Here is a 16,700-nt window from a genome sequence, read left to right as displayed (position 1 = left end):
GGGGGTGGGGGTGAGGGGGTTTGCAGCCCACCGCCTCTTCTGGTTGTACTGAATTGCTTCATAAATTCATCAGACTGCATGATTTATTTATTTTTATTTTATTTAATTTATTTTATTTATTTATTTTTGCTTCACTCCTGAATTCTGCTTTTTAACACAGCTCTTTACTTCTAACTCTAGTCCAAGTACCGTGTTTTCCGGTTTATAAGGCGCACCCAAAAGCCTTCATTTAGCTCAAAAGATGGCTTATACGCAGGTGCGCCTTATATGTGAAGTCATATTGAGCCACAACAGGTCTCGCAACGAGTTTTAAGGCTTAGAAAATTAGAAAGTAGAAAATTATGTTTTATGGGGACCTGGGAACGCATTATTCTCATTTTAATGGTTTCCCATGGGAAATTAATTTTGGGGATACACACTTTTAACCTTACACACTTTGTCTGGGAACCAATTAAGTTTGTAAGCCAAGGTATCACTGTATATTTTGTGTAGTTTTCAGGCTTAGAAAATTAGAAAGTATAGAATTATGTTTTATGGGCACCTGGGAACGGATTATTCTCATTTAAATGGTTTCCTATGGGAAATTATTTTTTGGAATACACACTTTTCGCCTTACACACTCTGTCTGGGAACCAATTAAGTTTGTAAGCCAAGGTATCACTGTATTTTGTGTAGTTTTCAGGTTTAGAAAATTAGAAAGTATAGAATTATGTTTTATGGGCAGCTGAGAACGGATTATTCTCATTTTAATGGTTTCCTATGGGAACTTATTTTTTGGAATACACACTTTTCGCCTTACACGCTTTGTCTGCGAACCAATTAAGTTTGTAAGCCAAGGTATCACTGTATATTTTGTGTAGTTTTCAGGCTTAGCAAAATTAGAAAGTATAGAATTATGTTTTATGGGCAGCTGAGAACGGATTATTCTCATTTTAATGGTTTCCTATGGGAACTTATTTTTTGGAATACACACTTTTTGCCTTACACACTCTGTCTGGGAACCAATTAAGTTTGTAAGCCAAGGTATCACTGTATTTTGTGTAGTTTTCAGGTTTAGCAAAATTAGAAAGTATAGAATTATGTTTTATGGGCAGCTGAGAACGGATTATTCTCATTTTAATGGTTTCCTATGGGAACTTATTTTTTGGAATACACACTTTTCGCCTTACACACTCTGTCTGGGAACCAATTAAGTTTGTAAGCCAAGGTATCACTGTATTTTGTGTAGTTTTCAGGCTTAGCAAAATTAGAAAGTATAGAATTATGTTTTATGGGCAGCTGAGAACGGATTATTCTCATTTTAATGGTTTCCTATGGGAACTTATTTTTTGGAATACACACTTTTCGCCTTACACGCTCTGTCTGGGAACCAATTAAGTTTGTAAGCCAAGGTATCACTGTATTTTCCGAGCATTGGAAAAAATACAAAGCAATGCAACACGTCCTCATACTTCCTGCTTAGAACATCATGAAAGTGAGCTTTTAATAGCGCGTCATTTTCTTTTTGAATGGTAGCCATTTCCCAGTACTGTATTGAAATAGAGAACACCCACTTCAGCATGAAAGCCATGAAATGAATCAACCCAAATGGATTAAAATTGCTCACATTTACCTGGATGTGATTACCCGTTCGAAGTTTCATGGTTTTTAATGATGTGGAAGGTATGAAATTACTGGGAACTAATAGACGCTCCCACATTGTGTGTGTTAGATAATATCCCCTAAAACGGCTTTTACTACCAAGCACCTCATGCTCAGCATTTTGAACGCCCCTGTGCAAAACCTCCCCACTGATTGTGTGGCCCGCTCTCTTGAGTTATGAGCTTGAAATGAGGGCGGCTGTCCAAAATACAATGCAATATAATTATTGGTATCTATAATAATATTGGTTTATGTCTCACTTTATGATAATAATAATAATAATAATACATTTGATTTCTACGCCCCTTTGTTTGTATAATATCCGTAGCATTATTTATTCCAAGGCACCAGTCACCTTTTCCTGCTTAAATACAATTTATTATTATTATTGTTAGCTATCTATTAGCTAGCTAGCTAGCTAGCTTTCTAGCTATTTGAGTTACTTCCGGGTTGAGTGAACGCTGGTGCGTGTGTTTGGCGCATGAGAGTTTTGCAATGCGCTTATAAATACAGTAAAGTCTCGTTATATCGATATCGGATATATCGATAGTCCCGGTTATATCGATACTATTTCTATGCACGCACTGAGAAAATTACATGCAAACAGAGTCGGATATAGCGATAGTCCCGGTTATATCGATATTTTTTCGGACTCCCTTGAATATCGATATAACGAGACTTTACTGTACAATGTATTATTATTATTATTATTATTATTATTATTATTATTATTATTATTATTATTATTAGCATGAACCCCTTGGCTTACAAACTTTTCGGTTTACGAATGTTAAATGTATGAACATTTTACCTTGGCATACAAACTATTTTTCGGGATAGACACAGAGCTGCCACAATGAGTGATGTGTTGTTCGCGAACGAGCCCGTTCTAACAAGAAAATGGCAGCCGGCTTGTTTTGGTCCTCTATTCCCCTCCCCCAGTCGTCGGTTAAAGCCACGTGATTGGTCAAGAACGCAGCAGTGATGGGGGTTACAGACAGAGAGAGAGTGAAGCCATTCTCCAAAAAAGAACATGGCAGCCAGCATTTTTTTGTCCTCTATTCCCCACCCCCAGTATTTAGTTTAAGCAGACATACAGTATAGTTTATTTCTTTAATTATAATACCATAACACATTTATTATACATAACATACGGTATATTTTGTTTAGTTTTAAGGTTTAGAAAATTAGAAAGTAGAAAATTATGTTTTATGGGGCGCTGGGAACGGATTATTCTCATTTTAATGGTTTCCTATGGGAAATAAATTTTTGGGATACACACTTTTCGCCTTACACACTCTGTCTGGGAACCAATTAAGTTCGTAAGCCAAGGTATCACTGTATATTTTGTGTAGTGTTAAGGCTTAGAAAATTAGAAAGTAGAGAATTAGGTTTTATGGGGCGCTGGGAACGGATTATTCTCATTTTAATGGTTTCCTATGGGAAATAAATTTTTGGGATACACACTTTTCGCCTTACACACTCTGTCTGGGAACCAATTAAGTTTGTAAGCCAAGGTATCAATGTATACCAATTTCTGGTGTTTATTTTGTCGATTTTTGTGGAAAAAAAAAAAAATATTTCACCCCAAAATCACCTTGACATTTGATATGTATGTGTGCGAGTGGAGGAGGAGAGATTTCACAGAGCAGATGCGAAATACAGGTTAGTAACACCCCCCAAAAAATTAGACGATTTTGACTTTGAAGAATGAATTCTGGGTGGACCCAAGAGATCGTACTAGTGGCGAATACAGATAGCAATGCTTGTCTTGTGTTGGAACAGACGTTCTAGTCAATCGCGCCAGCGGCGATATATCTGACTGGAACAGATACAACTAATCGCCCTTCCATCTTTTTTTCCCATTCTTCTTTTCTGCTTCCCCTTATGACCCGAAACTATATACCCTTAACTCCAAAACTCTCGGGCCAACCCAATGCGCAAAGGCTAGTCGAGTGGTAGCCTGCCAGCGAGCTTTACCCAATTACAAGACTGTCAGAACCAATTAGCCTGACAGCAGATGAGTCTGCGTGAGTGTCAGTTATCCGCATTTTCGTATTGTTCCGACTCGACAAAATGCTTCAATGCTGCAATTACCGTGAAAGATTCTTTTAGTGTGTTGGGCACCCCAGCATAATCATTAATCATTGACGGTTTTGACAGTTCGTTGTTGTGAAGCCACGTGGCTCTTTTCATAATTTCCTAGCAGCTGTTCTGCTATGAAAAAAATCCATCAGAAGCAGACAATTTATTTGGGAAGTGGACGTTGTGGCAAAATTACCGCCGCTGCTATAATTGCATATTTTGTTTGATTTCTAATCAGCAGGAATCAGCGGTTAAAATCGGCACCGTCTATCCCTGAATACCATTACAGATTAGATAAGTGGCTGCTTATTGGAGTACTGACTGGGATTGAAGCTGTGACGTCTACGTTAAATGCAGCTCTACACCCCACAAGATTAATTACATATAAAACAAACAAATAAATGAATACATAAATAATTAATTAATGAAAACAAAAATACATAAACAAACAGAAAAAATAGACAAATAAACAAACAAGTAAGCATAAATACTGTCAATAAACACAAATAAAAAACACAAATAAAAACAAACACATAAATAAATGCATATATTAAGAGACAAATCAATAAATAAATAGATACGTAGATACATACATAAATACATACATAGATAAATAGACTGTTAAATAAAGAAATAGATGAATAAAGTATAAAATAAACATATAAATAAATAAAAATAGACAAATAAATCAATAAATCCCCAAATAAATAAATAAATAGATGGCTAAATATATTGAGACATCGATAAATTGATTAATAGATTGTTAAATATGTGAATAATTAACTAACTAACCAAATAAATAGATACCTAAATATATTGATACATAGATAAATACAGTAGATCAATAGATTGTAAAATAAATAAATACAGAAATAAAGGTGTAAATAACAAACTAAATAAATAGATGCCTCAATATATTGATACATAGATAAATAGATGATTAAATAAATAAATAAATAAATAAATTGATACATCGATAATAGATCAATAGACTGTTAAATAAAGAAATAGATGAATAAAGTATAAAATAAACATATAAATAAATAAAAATAGACAAATCAATAAATCCCCAAATAAATAAATAGATAGCTAAATACAGACATAGATAAATCGATTAATAGATTGTTAAATACATAAATAAATATGTAAATAATTAACTAACCAAATAAATAGATACCTAAATATATTGATACATAGATAAATACAGTAGCTCAATAGATTGTTAATTAAATACAGAAATAAATGTGTAAATAACTAACTAAATAAATAGATGCCTCAATATATTGATACATAGATAAATAGATGATTAAATAAATAAATTGATACATCGATAATAGATCAATAGACTGTTAAATAAAGAAATAAATACGTAAATAAATATGTAAATAACTACATAAATAAATATGTAAATAAATAAATAAGACATATATATATGACAAATAAATAAATAGACAAATAGATACATAAATAGATAGGTACTTTGATCAATAGATTGTTAACAATTAATTAAATCAATCAATAACTAACTAAATAAATAAATCACACCTTTTTTTCTTTTTAGACAGGGCATTTTGTGTGACGCAATTATCAAACATCGGCATTCTGTATGATTACTCATAGAATGTAAAGTCGTGATTGGATTCCGTGATGTCACAGTCACTATGTTTGTGTGAGCTTGATTACCGCTACATGCAGAGTTGAGTTGGCTGGCCAGTGGTTGAAATTTTTGTCTCACTCGTAGGCCGATTGTGAAGATACATCTGACAGCTTCTCTTTCAGATCTCCTTTCATGTCTCACACACACACACACACACACACACACACACACATACACACAAACGCAGAGCTCCTCCACGTCGCAGATGGGGATGCGTGTGGTGGGACCAGCTGTTATGATCTGGTTGGCGACCAACGGGGGGCGCTGTCGGCCCCGCCTGCACCTGCACAGGTGCTGGTCGTCCCGATCAGATTGGCGACCAGCGGGTAGCGACGTCAGCCCTGCCTGCAGCCTCGCAGGTGTTGGTCGTTTAATCATTGACATTTAAAAGAACACCCGGCACGACCATCCGGTGCCGATTCATTGTTTGTTTGCTGCTTGGTTGCAGCATGCATTGTGTACGTGTTTGTTTAACCTTGGCGGACTTTTACACTTGGTTTTCTTTTGCTACTTTGTATTTTTTCCATTCAGATCATTTTGATGTTTTACATTTTGTTCCTGCTGACTTTATTTTAATACAATTTGTCAAACAACAACCTGCTCTCTCCTGCCTGCTTTTTGGGATCCGAACCCGCCATCACCACCTCGCAAAACGTGACACCAGCATCAGTCCAACAGATGACAGTCAAAGAAGAAAGCGCTCCATTTTCCTACGATGCTAACTTGGCTCCCTCGAGGCGTCTCGCTTTAAACAAAACCGGTGCTCCGACGCCGCCGTGTAATATGCTGTAGATTGCTGCCTTACAAAATAATCAAAGTGCTATAAACAGCGTGGTTTCAAAGAACAATTACATTTTGTTCATGATCAAGCATAAAATTGTCGCAAATTTCCCCATTGGGGGACTATTAAAGGCTGTTTCTATCTATCTATCTATCTATCTATCTATCTATCTATCTATCTATCTATCTATCTATCTATCTATCTATCTATCTATCTATCTATCTATCTATCTATCTATCTATCTATCTATCTATCTATCTATCTATCTATCTAGTTGGCTAGCTAGCTCACACAAACACAGAGCTGGCTAGCTAGCTCACACACACACAAACACAGAGCTAGCTAGCTCACACACACACAAACACAGAGCTAGCTAGCTAGCTAGCTCACACACACACAAACACAGAGCTAGCTAGCTAGCTAGCTCACACACACACAAACACAGAGCTAGCTAGCTCGCTAGCTCACACACACACACAAACACAGAGCTAGCTAGCTAGCTCACACACACAGAAACACAGCGCTAGCTAGCTAGCTCACACACACACACAAACACAGAGCTAGCTAGCTCGCACACACACACAAACACAGAGCTAGCTAGCTCACACACACACAAACACAGAGCTAGCTAGCTAGCTCACACACACACACAAACACAGAGCTAGCTAGCCACGCAGCCATCCATCCATCCATATTAAATGAGTGAATCACCATGAGCGTTTTCATTTTTATCACCGGTAAAGGTTCCTAACTCTACAGTGTGTGCCACTGTTTACGCTAATGTTGTTTATTAGTCTTATTTTTCTTCCACAATGCATTTTGTTCCCACAAAATACCCGATAAATCACATTTTTGTTTCTTGACAATTGAACAAACTTTAACAAGCTCTTAAGTGTGATAGTCAATAAAATCTACAATGTTCTTGTCCTAAAGTAGCTGAGCGTAATTATTTAAGCGTTTACTACTACAATGATCTTCACTCTCCAAAGTTTGAAGACTCTTCCGTACGTACTCATTTGACCTTTTGTGTCAGATATGAATAAAAATGATTTTTTTTAATATAAATGAAATGATTTGGATTCCTGCTTGATATGAGGACCAATTCTATCAGAGACTGTGGAGCAGATAACAACCCTCTTTGGACAGATTGGAGCAGGACCAAATCCGATGTAATCCTTTTTGCTTTCACGGGGATTAGAAGTAATAATTATTGTGTTTTATCAACATGCTCATCTTAAGTGAAATTAAAATCAGTTCTCGTTATGCTGCCGATTCTCCAAATGGAAACTGGCTCTTCAACTTTTCCATTTTTCTCCCCACAAATTTCAACCATGTCTGTAAATTCATTCATTTATTTGGGGAGAGTGTGGAGATATTGTTTATTTATTATTATTATTATTATTATTAGTAGTATTAGTGTTATTATTATTGTTGTTATTATTATTCATTTATTTATTTCCGTATTTATTTATTTATTTATTTGTTTATTTATTTTGGGAGAGAGTGGAGACATTATTTATTTATTTATTCATTTATTTTGGGTGACAGTGGAGACATTGTTTATTTATTTTTTTATTTCTATGATTATTATTAGTAGTATTATTAGTATTATTGTTATTGTTATATTATAATTATTTATTTATTTATGTTTGTATTTTTTATTTTTTATCTGTTCATTTATTTTGGGAGAGAGCGGAGACATTTATTTATTTATTTATTTATTTATTTATTTATTTATTTATTTATTTCAGGAGCGGGTGCCAACATTATTTTTTATCTGTTCATTTATTTTGGGAAAGAGTGGAGACAATGTTTATTTATTATTATTATTAGTAGTAGTATTATTATTATTATTATTATAATTAGTATTATTATTGTTGTTAGTATTATTGTTCTTATTATTATTGTTATTGTTGTTATTTATTTATTTCCGTGTGTATTTATTTATGTATTTTATGTATTTATTTATTTGAATTGTGAAGGGCAGACATGAGCCAGTCGCCTCGCACGGTGACAGTGAACAACTATCAGCTCAATTCCCAAGATGCAGTGTGCTCGCTTCATGCTGATGCGAATCAATAGTTATGTCGCGCTGCAATAACCCCTGAAAAATCAGATTGAACAAAAAAAAATTAGAGTCCTTTATATTCTTTTTTTTTTAACGAAGAACAGCTCATATTAATGCCGTATCGATGAGTCGAGAGGAAGGGGAAAATGTGGCCATCCATTTGCCTTAGACAAGTGACAGCCACGGACAAGAGCAGATGATGCCTCCGTGTGTGCAAGCATTCTTCCAATCGCCGTCACAAATTGTCTAGCTTGTAATCAGCCTGCTGTTCTCATCAAAATTCTTCTGAATGTTCTGTTGCCATGGCACCTTGAAAAATGAGCTGGTGGAGATTTACACCCCGCCCCCTCTTTCTTTTACCCTCCCCAACCCCCACCCTCCCCTGATATGTCAGCTCTTATTTTTCTGTCCACTTACCTCAAAGACGTTGATACTAGCGATCCATTTGGGAGCAAATTATTACACATAATATTTGCCTCGCATCTCATAGGTGTGGAACACCGAGGAGGGGAGCATTGATTGATTCATTTCCAGGATTTTCTTCCTTGGGAAATGCATTTGGCAAAATTGCAATGCGGGTACAGTGAAACTGCTAAGGCAGTGGTGTCAAACGTACGGCCCGCGGGCCGGAACCGGCCTCCAAGGAGGTATAATCAGGCCCACGTGATAATTTAAAAGTGGAAAAAAAAATGCAAAAACGACATGGAATTGATATTTTTAATGAGGTGCAATTCAAGGATTGTCCACTAGAGGACAAAGTGGTACTGTTTCGATCAACATAACAGAGGACAAAAAAAAGTCTGCATCCATTTTTTTTATGGAGAATGTCTTCACTCTTTCTCTGTCTGTAAACTGCTGCGTTCTTGACCAATTACGTGGCTTTAACTGACGATTGGGGGCGGGGAATAGAGGACAAAAACAAGCCGGCTGACATTTTCTTTTAGGAGAACGGTCTCGTTCGCGAACATCACTCATTGTGGCAGCTCCGTGTGTATCCTCTAAGATAGTTCGTATGCCAAGGTAAAATTTTCATAAATTTAACGTTCGTAAACCGAAAAGTTCGTAAAACAAGGGGTTCGTAAACCGAGGTATCACTGTACTGTACTGTGTTGAAATTTTAATGTGGCTATTTTTTTTTCACAGGTGTGGTTGAAATTCTGTAACAACTAAATTAGCATTAAACAATGACAAAAACCCTGGCACTGCCGTGGACACATTTTTCCATGTTAGTTTTTTTTTCTCAATGTATTATTTTTGCCCCTAAAGTCAGCATCCACCATTTGACTTTTTTTGTCCATGTTATTATGGTAGACACGATTTCATATTCCTAAGAAATGGCCGCCATTATATTTCAAACAATCTCTTCTATGACGACGTGGCTTTTTCAAAGCAAAATGGCAGACTTGCTCAAAGTGCTCAGGTATTGGTTCTCGAAAGTTTTTAGTAGATGAACTCCTGATAGACACATCTACATAATCATAGTAATCCACACATCTACATTCATAGTACAAAGGGAAACCGAGGATGACGAGATTGTTCTTGAAGGTGGAAATTGCCATAATGACTTTCAAATGGCCCCTTCAAACTAAAATAACAGGCTTCCTGTGTCTTCTTTGACATGGATTCTGTGATGCGGTTGAGTACCTGGCGTTAAATGGTTACGTCCAAACCAAAATGGCAGTTGGCGCCTTGCTTGTGACGTCACTAAAGGCACTGGCGAACATATTGTCAAATCCACTTTAAAGCAGTCCAAGCGTTTTGTGTGGATCTTTTATTCCATCTGAAAATGTGCCTTGTCGTCCTGCAAGAAGCCATTTAAATTTCATTATAAAAAGGACAGAGTAACCTGGAATTGTCATCTTTGCCGGTGACAATGAAAATACTGTACTTCTCTCCCGCCGCCCCACATTTAGTACCAGTCACCGTTTACTTTTATGATTTTTAAAGGCCAACGTGCACTGATATCAAGCTCTAAGTAGGCTACTTTTTTATGTCTGAAATAAAAAGCTATTCTTAGGATAGACATTATCTTGTAGCTTCGCTTATCCAGTATGTCCTTACAGTTACCTTGGTTTACGAACCCCTTGGCTTACAAACTTTTCGGTTTACGAACGTTAAATTTATGAACATAGTAGTTGCGAGACCTGTTGTGGCTCATTATTACTTCACATACAAGGCCGATGGAGATTAAGAAGTTATCATATTTAAAAGTTTCATGCTGTTATATGCTTAGTCAACATGTGTGACTCGAATACACAATTGAAGCACAGACAACCTGAGGTCAATCTGAGGTCAACAGACATAGCTTGTTAAACTGTCATCTTCATCTAGGAGAACTGGCCTTGGACAGAATTTGGAAAACTCCTTATCACAGGAGTAATTTAGGACTTGAAACTCCTTCACAGGAAGAGCTCATTAGCCAGGTTACAAATTTATCAGTTCATTGAAAAGACAATGCTTTATTGCTTAAAGCTGTTTGTGCTTAGACTCAAGAGGTGTGGTATTCTAATCAAGAAAACTATTTTTTACTAATGTATGACTTTAATTTGCATATAGTCTAAATAAATTGCTTGGCAGAGGGCTGCAGAATTCAGGCGTCTGTCATGAATGGCTCAGTCTCCTGCCGGCAGTAAAAAGACAGTCGTTCTGGGTTCGAGTCTTTCTCCAGAGTGTCCGATCGAACATCTCTGACAAATCTTTTGAAAAAAATTAAGGCTTGTGGGTGCACCTTATACACCGGAAAATGCGGTAGTCACTGTAAATAAATGTAGCTAAAATCCTGTATCTTTTCATGCAGAGGTTCTTGACAAACGCAATGTGGTGTACAATAGTACACAGTACAATAATACAAAATGTTTTCATCACTAATAACATAACAGTGAGTTACGTGGCTTGTTGCCTTTACATACGCTAGTTTTGCGTCATTCGTCAGTTGCGAAGAAGCAGGTGCATGGAGGGTATAATGAAAGAAGGCATAGTATTGAATAAGAGTGTAAATCCTCTCTCGGGCTCAGGTTTGTGCCATAATCGCAAGGAAAAAAAAGCACATTTTTTATGATTATTCTCAAGTGTAAATAAGGGCCAGAGGCGTTTCTTTTCCTAAACCACTAAATTGGCCATCTCCGGTCCATTGCCTCTAGGATGCCTCTAGGGGAGTTTCCTCTTATGTGACAGAGGTTGAGGGTCCAGCAAGAGAAACATTTTACTTTCTTTGACTATAATGTGATTTTACTTATTAAAAAAATACATTGTAATATCATATTCTTGGTGGCATGCTAATATGAGGGGTTATTTGAAGACTAAATTTTGTAGGTGTGTGTGAGTGTCAACCAAGGCTATTAGGGTAATAAAAACAAAACGACAACAAAAATATGTTTGAAAAAGCGTTTTTCCGGAAATGAAATATATAATGGAAAATGGCGCTAACAAAATGAGCCAATTGTCCTTTGTTTTCATCTTTGTCACACAAAAAAAAAAAACGAGTTTACATTTGTTTAATGTGGAATACCATCCAGTATAAAGCTAGCTACAGCTAGCTTGAAACCATAGAACAAGACGGAAAAAAATGCAGGTAGACTTCAAATATAACTTGGCAACTTGGACCTGGTGTGGAAATCTCGTCACAGTAACTTGCAAGTCATTTCTGAATGGCACATAGCTCTCTATAATGCCGGGTACTATCTAGCATGGAGCTCGCTACAGCTAGCTTGAACCATGGAACAAGATAGTTGGAAAAAAATGCAGGTAGACTTGAAATATGACTTGGCAACTTGGACCTGGAGTGTAAATCTTGTCACGGTAACTAGCAAGTCATTTCTGAATGGCACATATCTTTCTATATTGCCGAGTACCATGTAGCATGGAGCTAGCTACAGCTAGCTTGAAAAAAATGGAGCAAGATAGTAGAAAAATATGCAGGTAGACTTCAAATATGACTTGGTAACTTGGACCTGGAGTGTAAATCTTGTCACGGTAACTAGCAAGTCATTTCTGAATGGCACATATCTTTCTATATTGCCGAGTACCATGTAGCATGGAGCTAGCTACAGCTAGCTTGAAAAAAATGGAGCAAGATAGTAGAAAAATATGCAGGTAGACTTCAAATATGACTTGGCAACTTGGACCTGGAGTGTAAATCTTGTCACGGTAACTAGCAAGTCATTTCTGAATGGCACATATCTTTCTATATTGCCGAGTACTATCTAGCATGGAGCTAGCTACAGCTAGCTTGAAAAAAATGGAGCAAGATAGTAGAAAAATATGCAGGTAGACTTCAAATATGACTTGGCAACTAGGACCTGGAGTGTAAATCTTGTCACAGTAACGAGCAAGTAATTTCTGAATGGCACATATCTTTCGACAGTATATTGCTGAATAGCATCTAGCATGGCGTTAGCTATAGCTAGCTTCAACCATGTAACAAGATAGTCGGGGAAAAAAATGCAGGTAGACTTGAAATATGACTTGGCAACTTGGACCTGGAGTGTAAATCTTGTCAGAGTAACAATAATCACAGTAATGGGTAAAATCACGCAGTTGGAGCCGAGTTGTTCATCCAAAGTCCAGTGAAGTGGACGGACTAAAATGCAAAAGTGTGTCGCGTCGACTTGGCTCAGGACAACAAGCCTGCGGCACAGATGCGCTGTTGTCTTTTTTTTTTTTTCCCCACCCGCGCCACCTTTGTTTTCTTTTCTGTTGTTGTTTTCAAGTCAGTCTGTCGACTTTGAATTCTGCTGCATGCGTGTAAAAGCTTATTGTCATTTTATAAGCTGCAGTCGACATTCCAATGAAAACTGTTGCTGGCTATAAATTTGATACGGTGAAATAGAAATCCGTTTGTATGGTGGCGGATAGATTGCTGTGCAATGTGACGTGCTCATATGATGCATGTACGTTTTCCAAATATAATTCATGGAAAATTTTGTTGTCAAAATTCATATAGGCCAATTTTTCAGTACGGCATATGCATCCCTCCATAAAAGCAAACACGAAGCTGTAGCATCCATTTCCCCTTGTGGGACTAATCTATTAGCACTCTAAATAGTTAGCTATCTATTAGCTATCTATCTAGCTAACTAGCTAATAGAGTCAGGAAACATATTAGCTATCTACCTATCTATTATAGCTTTCTATCTTTCTTCTTTATATAGCTTTCTATCTATTTGAGTTATTCCGGGTTGAGTGAACACTGGCGTGTGTGGCTGCCGCTGCTCACCCACAGAAAAAAAAGTTATCCTGCGATCCTGTGACTGTAAAGTAACCTTGAGAGTTTTGAAAGGCGCTTATAAATCAAATGTATTATTATTATTATTATTATAAAAGAGAGACTGTCTCACACCTCCTGTCCCACGTAAATCCGCTTCAATTCCAAGCTGCGACAGATCCGCATACGCACCACCATTTTACTCTGCGAAAACGGCGAGCGGAGCTTTTGTTTTAAGAGTAAAATGTTCACGACAAAACCGAACATGTAATCGCCGTGTACTCAATCGCCACTTGAAAAAAAAAATTGCACGTTTCTTCCACCTGCGTACAAGTTGTAAAGTCAACGTAGCTCTGTGCCACGCTGCGACCTCATTCTAGTAATCCGCGCACTAATTTTCCCCCGGAATCCACTCGAGACCATCCACTGACATGCCGAACTGATGGAACATCACATTATTACTCCGCCGGGCTCGGCCCCAACAGGAGAAATTGAGGAATTTCATTCACCCTAATGGAAATTGATTTGTGCAATTTGTTAAAAGTGTGACAAGGGCAACTGAGTTGTGTCACAAAAAAAAAAAAGCATCTGGGAAGCAGATAGACACCCTCGTCCGTCCGTCCGTCCGTCCGTGTATGACTGCGCTTCAGTTGAGCAACCTTGTGAAATACGTTCCGGGTCGTGAAACATGTCTCCCCCCGCCCCACTGAGAGCTTTAGTGGGTTGGATACATTTGAGGTCGTAGGGCAGGACTCCTCTCACTTAGGGGGCTGTGATCAAACCAGTTTTCTCATTATAGCAGATGGATCTCACTGACCAAATCCGTTACTGGAATCATAGAGTATAAGAGACATGTGCTTTGTGTAATTAATCCATCAATGAACATGAGGACAGGTCTGAGGTACAGTATTTTCCGGTGTATAAGATGCACCCAAAAGGTTTGATTTTCTCCAAAAGATGACTCTGCGCCTCATACGCTTATATATAAACAGACTTCCTAGATCGTTGCCACGTAGGCTGAGTGATGCTGATGAGGTGATATGATAGAAATTAGACAGAATAACAAGTAAATTAAAAGCGTCTCCGTGTCATGATCTGGTTAGCGACCAACGGGGGGCGCTGTCGGCCCCACCTACACCTGCACAGGTGCTGGTCGTCCCGATCAGATTGGCGACCAGCGGGTAGCGACGTCAGCCCTGCCTGCAGCCTCGCAGGTGCTGGTCGTTTAATCATTGACACTTAAAAGGACACCTGGCACGACCATCCGGTGCCGATTCATTGTTTGTTTGCTGCTTGTTTGCTGCATGCATTGTGTACGTGTTTGTTTAACCTTGGCAGACTTTTACACTTGGTTTTCTTTTGCTACTTTGTATTTTTACCATTCAGATCATTTTGATGTTTTACATTTTGTTACTGCTGAACTTTATTTTAATACAATTTGTCAAACAACCTCCTGCTCCCTCCTGCCTGCTTTTTGGGATCCGAACCCGCCATCACCACCTCGCAAAACGTGACACTCCGGACAAGTTGTGTCCATAAAATGGCTTTAAATGACTTCTACTGAGCGTATTTTATAGATGGCAAAAGTTTGAAAACACACCACTCATTGGGGGTCGCCTTATACTCTTTTTCAGGAAGTACGTTTGCTTTCTGGGACTGTTGTGAGTCATAATTTCATCACTTTGGGGAGCAATAACCCAATCTGGCTATCATCAATCACTTTTTTTCCCAGTACATTACCGCAAGAGTGTACGCTGATATAAATAGCGCTCATGCTATAATCCGCTTCCGCCGCAATCCGTATTTATTGTATGAGGCACTTGCACCCCCAACACATGCACACATTTTTACACTGAAATTGGATAATGGTATTAAATGCTTGTGTCAGGATACTTTACATCTACCAGTGCATCTGGGCCCAGTGGCTGGCTGTGGATTTCGTGGCTAGGCCTTCAGTAGTGCTATGCCTGAATCAATCCAGACTGAAAAAAGTGTGGTGTGATTTACCACTCCCGCACGACTGAGAGCTTACACAGACGTATTAACATTCAAAATGTAATATGGTGAGCGGTATCGTGTGTAAAATTATCGCAGGGAAAGCACCTACAAGGGATCATTCCTCAAGATGGTGAAAGAAGAAGTTTACGTTCCTCATCAAGTGTTCAATGCTGAGGAAACCGGCCACTCCATTCCATCAGGCCATCAACCACCATCAAAAAGGTAAATAAAACCACTTTATTATAGTTTATTACGTTAATTATAATACCATAGCACATGTATTATACATACAATAAGGTATATTTTGTGTCGTTTTAAGGCTTAGAAAATTAGAAAGTAGAAAATTATGTTTTATTGAGACCTGGGAACGGATTATTCTCATTTTAATGGATTCCTATGGGAAATTAATTTTTGGGATACACACTTTTCCTCTTACACACTGTCTTGGAACCAATTAAGTTCGTGAGCCAAGGTATCACTGTACAATTCCTATAAAAGGTTTACTGCATCGACACTTTGTCCCGTTTTAAGCATGTAAAGCGCACCCGCGGCGCCGTAACGAGCGCTGACGCCATCATTTCTCCCATTTTTATTTGTCGGCAATTTCTCTTTATTGGAGGTTTTACATTGGGGACCTCTTGTGTATTCTAATTTTATTGCAGTCGCACCTGTGCAGCCATCCTTTTTCTCACCAATTAATTTGTCATGGAACAGACTCGCCATAATTAAGCGGGGAACTGCATGTGTCTGTATTCACACTTGTCTTAGTTCTAATTGTGGTCTAGGCAAAGAAATTGCAGGATGAAATGGACAAACTCGGAAGTATGTTAGTAGATTTATGAATATTTTGGTAAATTTTGAGCAATATTTAGAAGACTGGAAGAGTAGCTGTTAAAGGCTGTTATCTATCTAGCTAGCTATCCAGCTAACTATCGAGATATCGAGTTAGCTATCGAGCTAGCCATTGAGCTAGCTATCAAGCTAGCTATTGATATATACATCGATCTATCTAGCTATCCAGCTATCGTATTGTAACGTAAAATATAGCTATATGCGATGGAATCTTTGTAAAATATGCTCAGTCTAAGTGATTTGAAGTGATTTTACAAATTATGGACACAACTTGTCCGAAAGTGGCGGTTGTCCTTTAACTACAATGCATTTTTGATTGAAATAAAAAAAAACTTTTTCAAAATATTTAGGTACTCAAAATGTATTTGCAACATGCTTTGCATTTATTATTTATTTGTGTGTAAAATGTTTTATG

At 37.6% G+C, this 16,700-nt stretch overlaps 1 protein-coding gene across 2 annotated transcripts in view; it reads left to right on the top strand.

The window, feature by feature from the left end:
- The window catches only part of lrfn1 (leucine rich repeat and fibronectin type III domain containing 1), a 151,415-nt gene that overhangs the window by 30,003 nt on the left and 104,712 nt on the right, over positions 1-16,700 (top strand). The window lies entirely within an intron of this gene.

This window comes from Hippocampus bargibanti, linkage group LG14, assembly GCF_051943395.1.
Source record: "Hippocampus bargibanti isolate YZ-2025 linkage group LG14, ASM5194339v1, whole genome shotgun sequence".
Lineage (NCBI taxonomy): Eukaryota > Metazoa > Chordata > Actinopteri > Syngnathiformes > Syngnathidae > Hippocampus > Hippocampus bargibanti.
The sequence above is the reverse complement of the archived record's forward strand: the minus strand, read 5'-3'. Positions and strand labels throughout refer to the sequence as shown.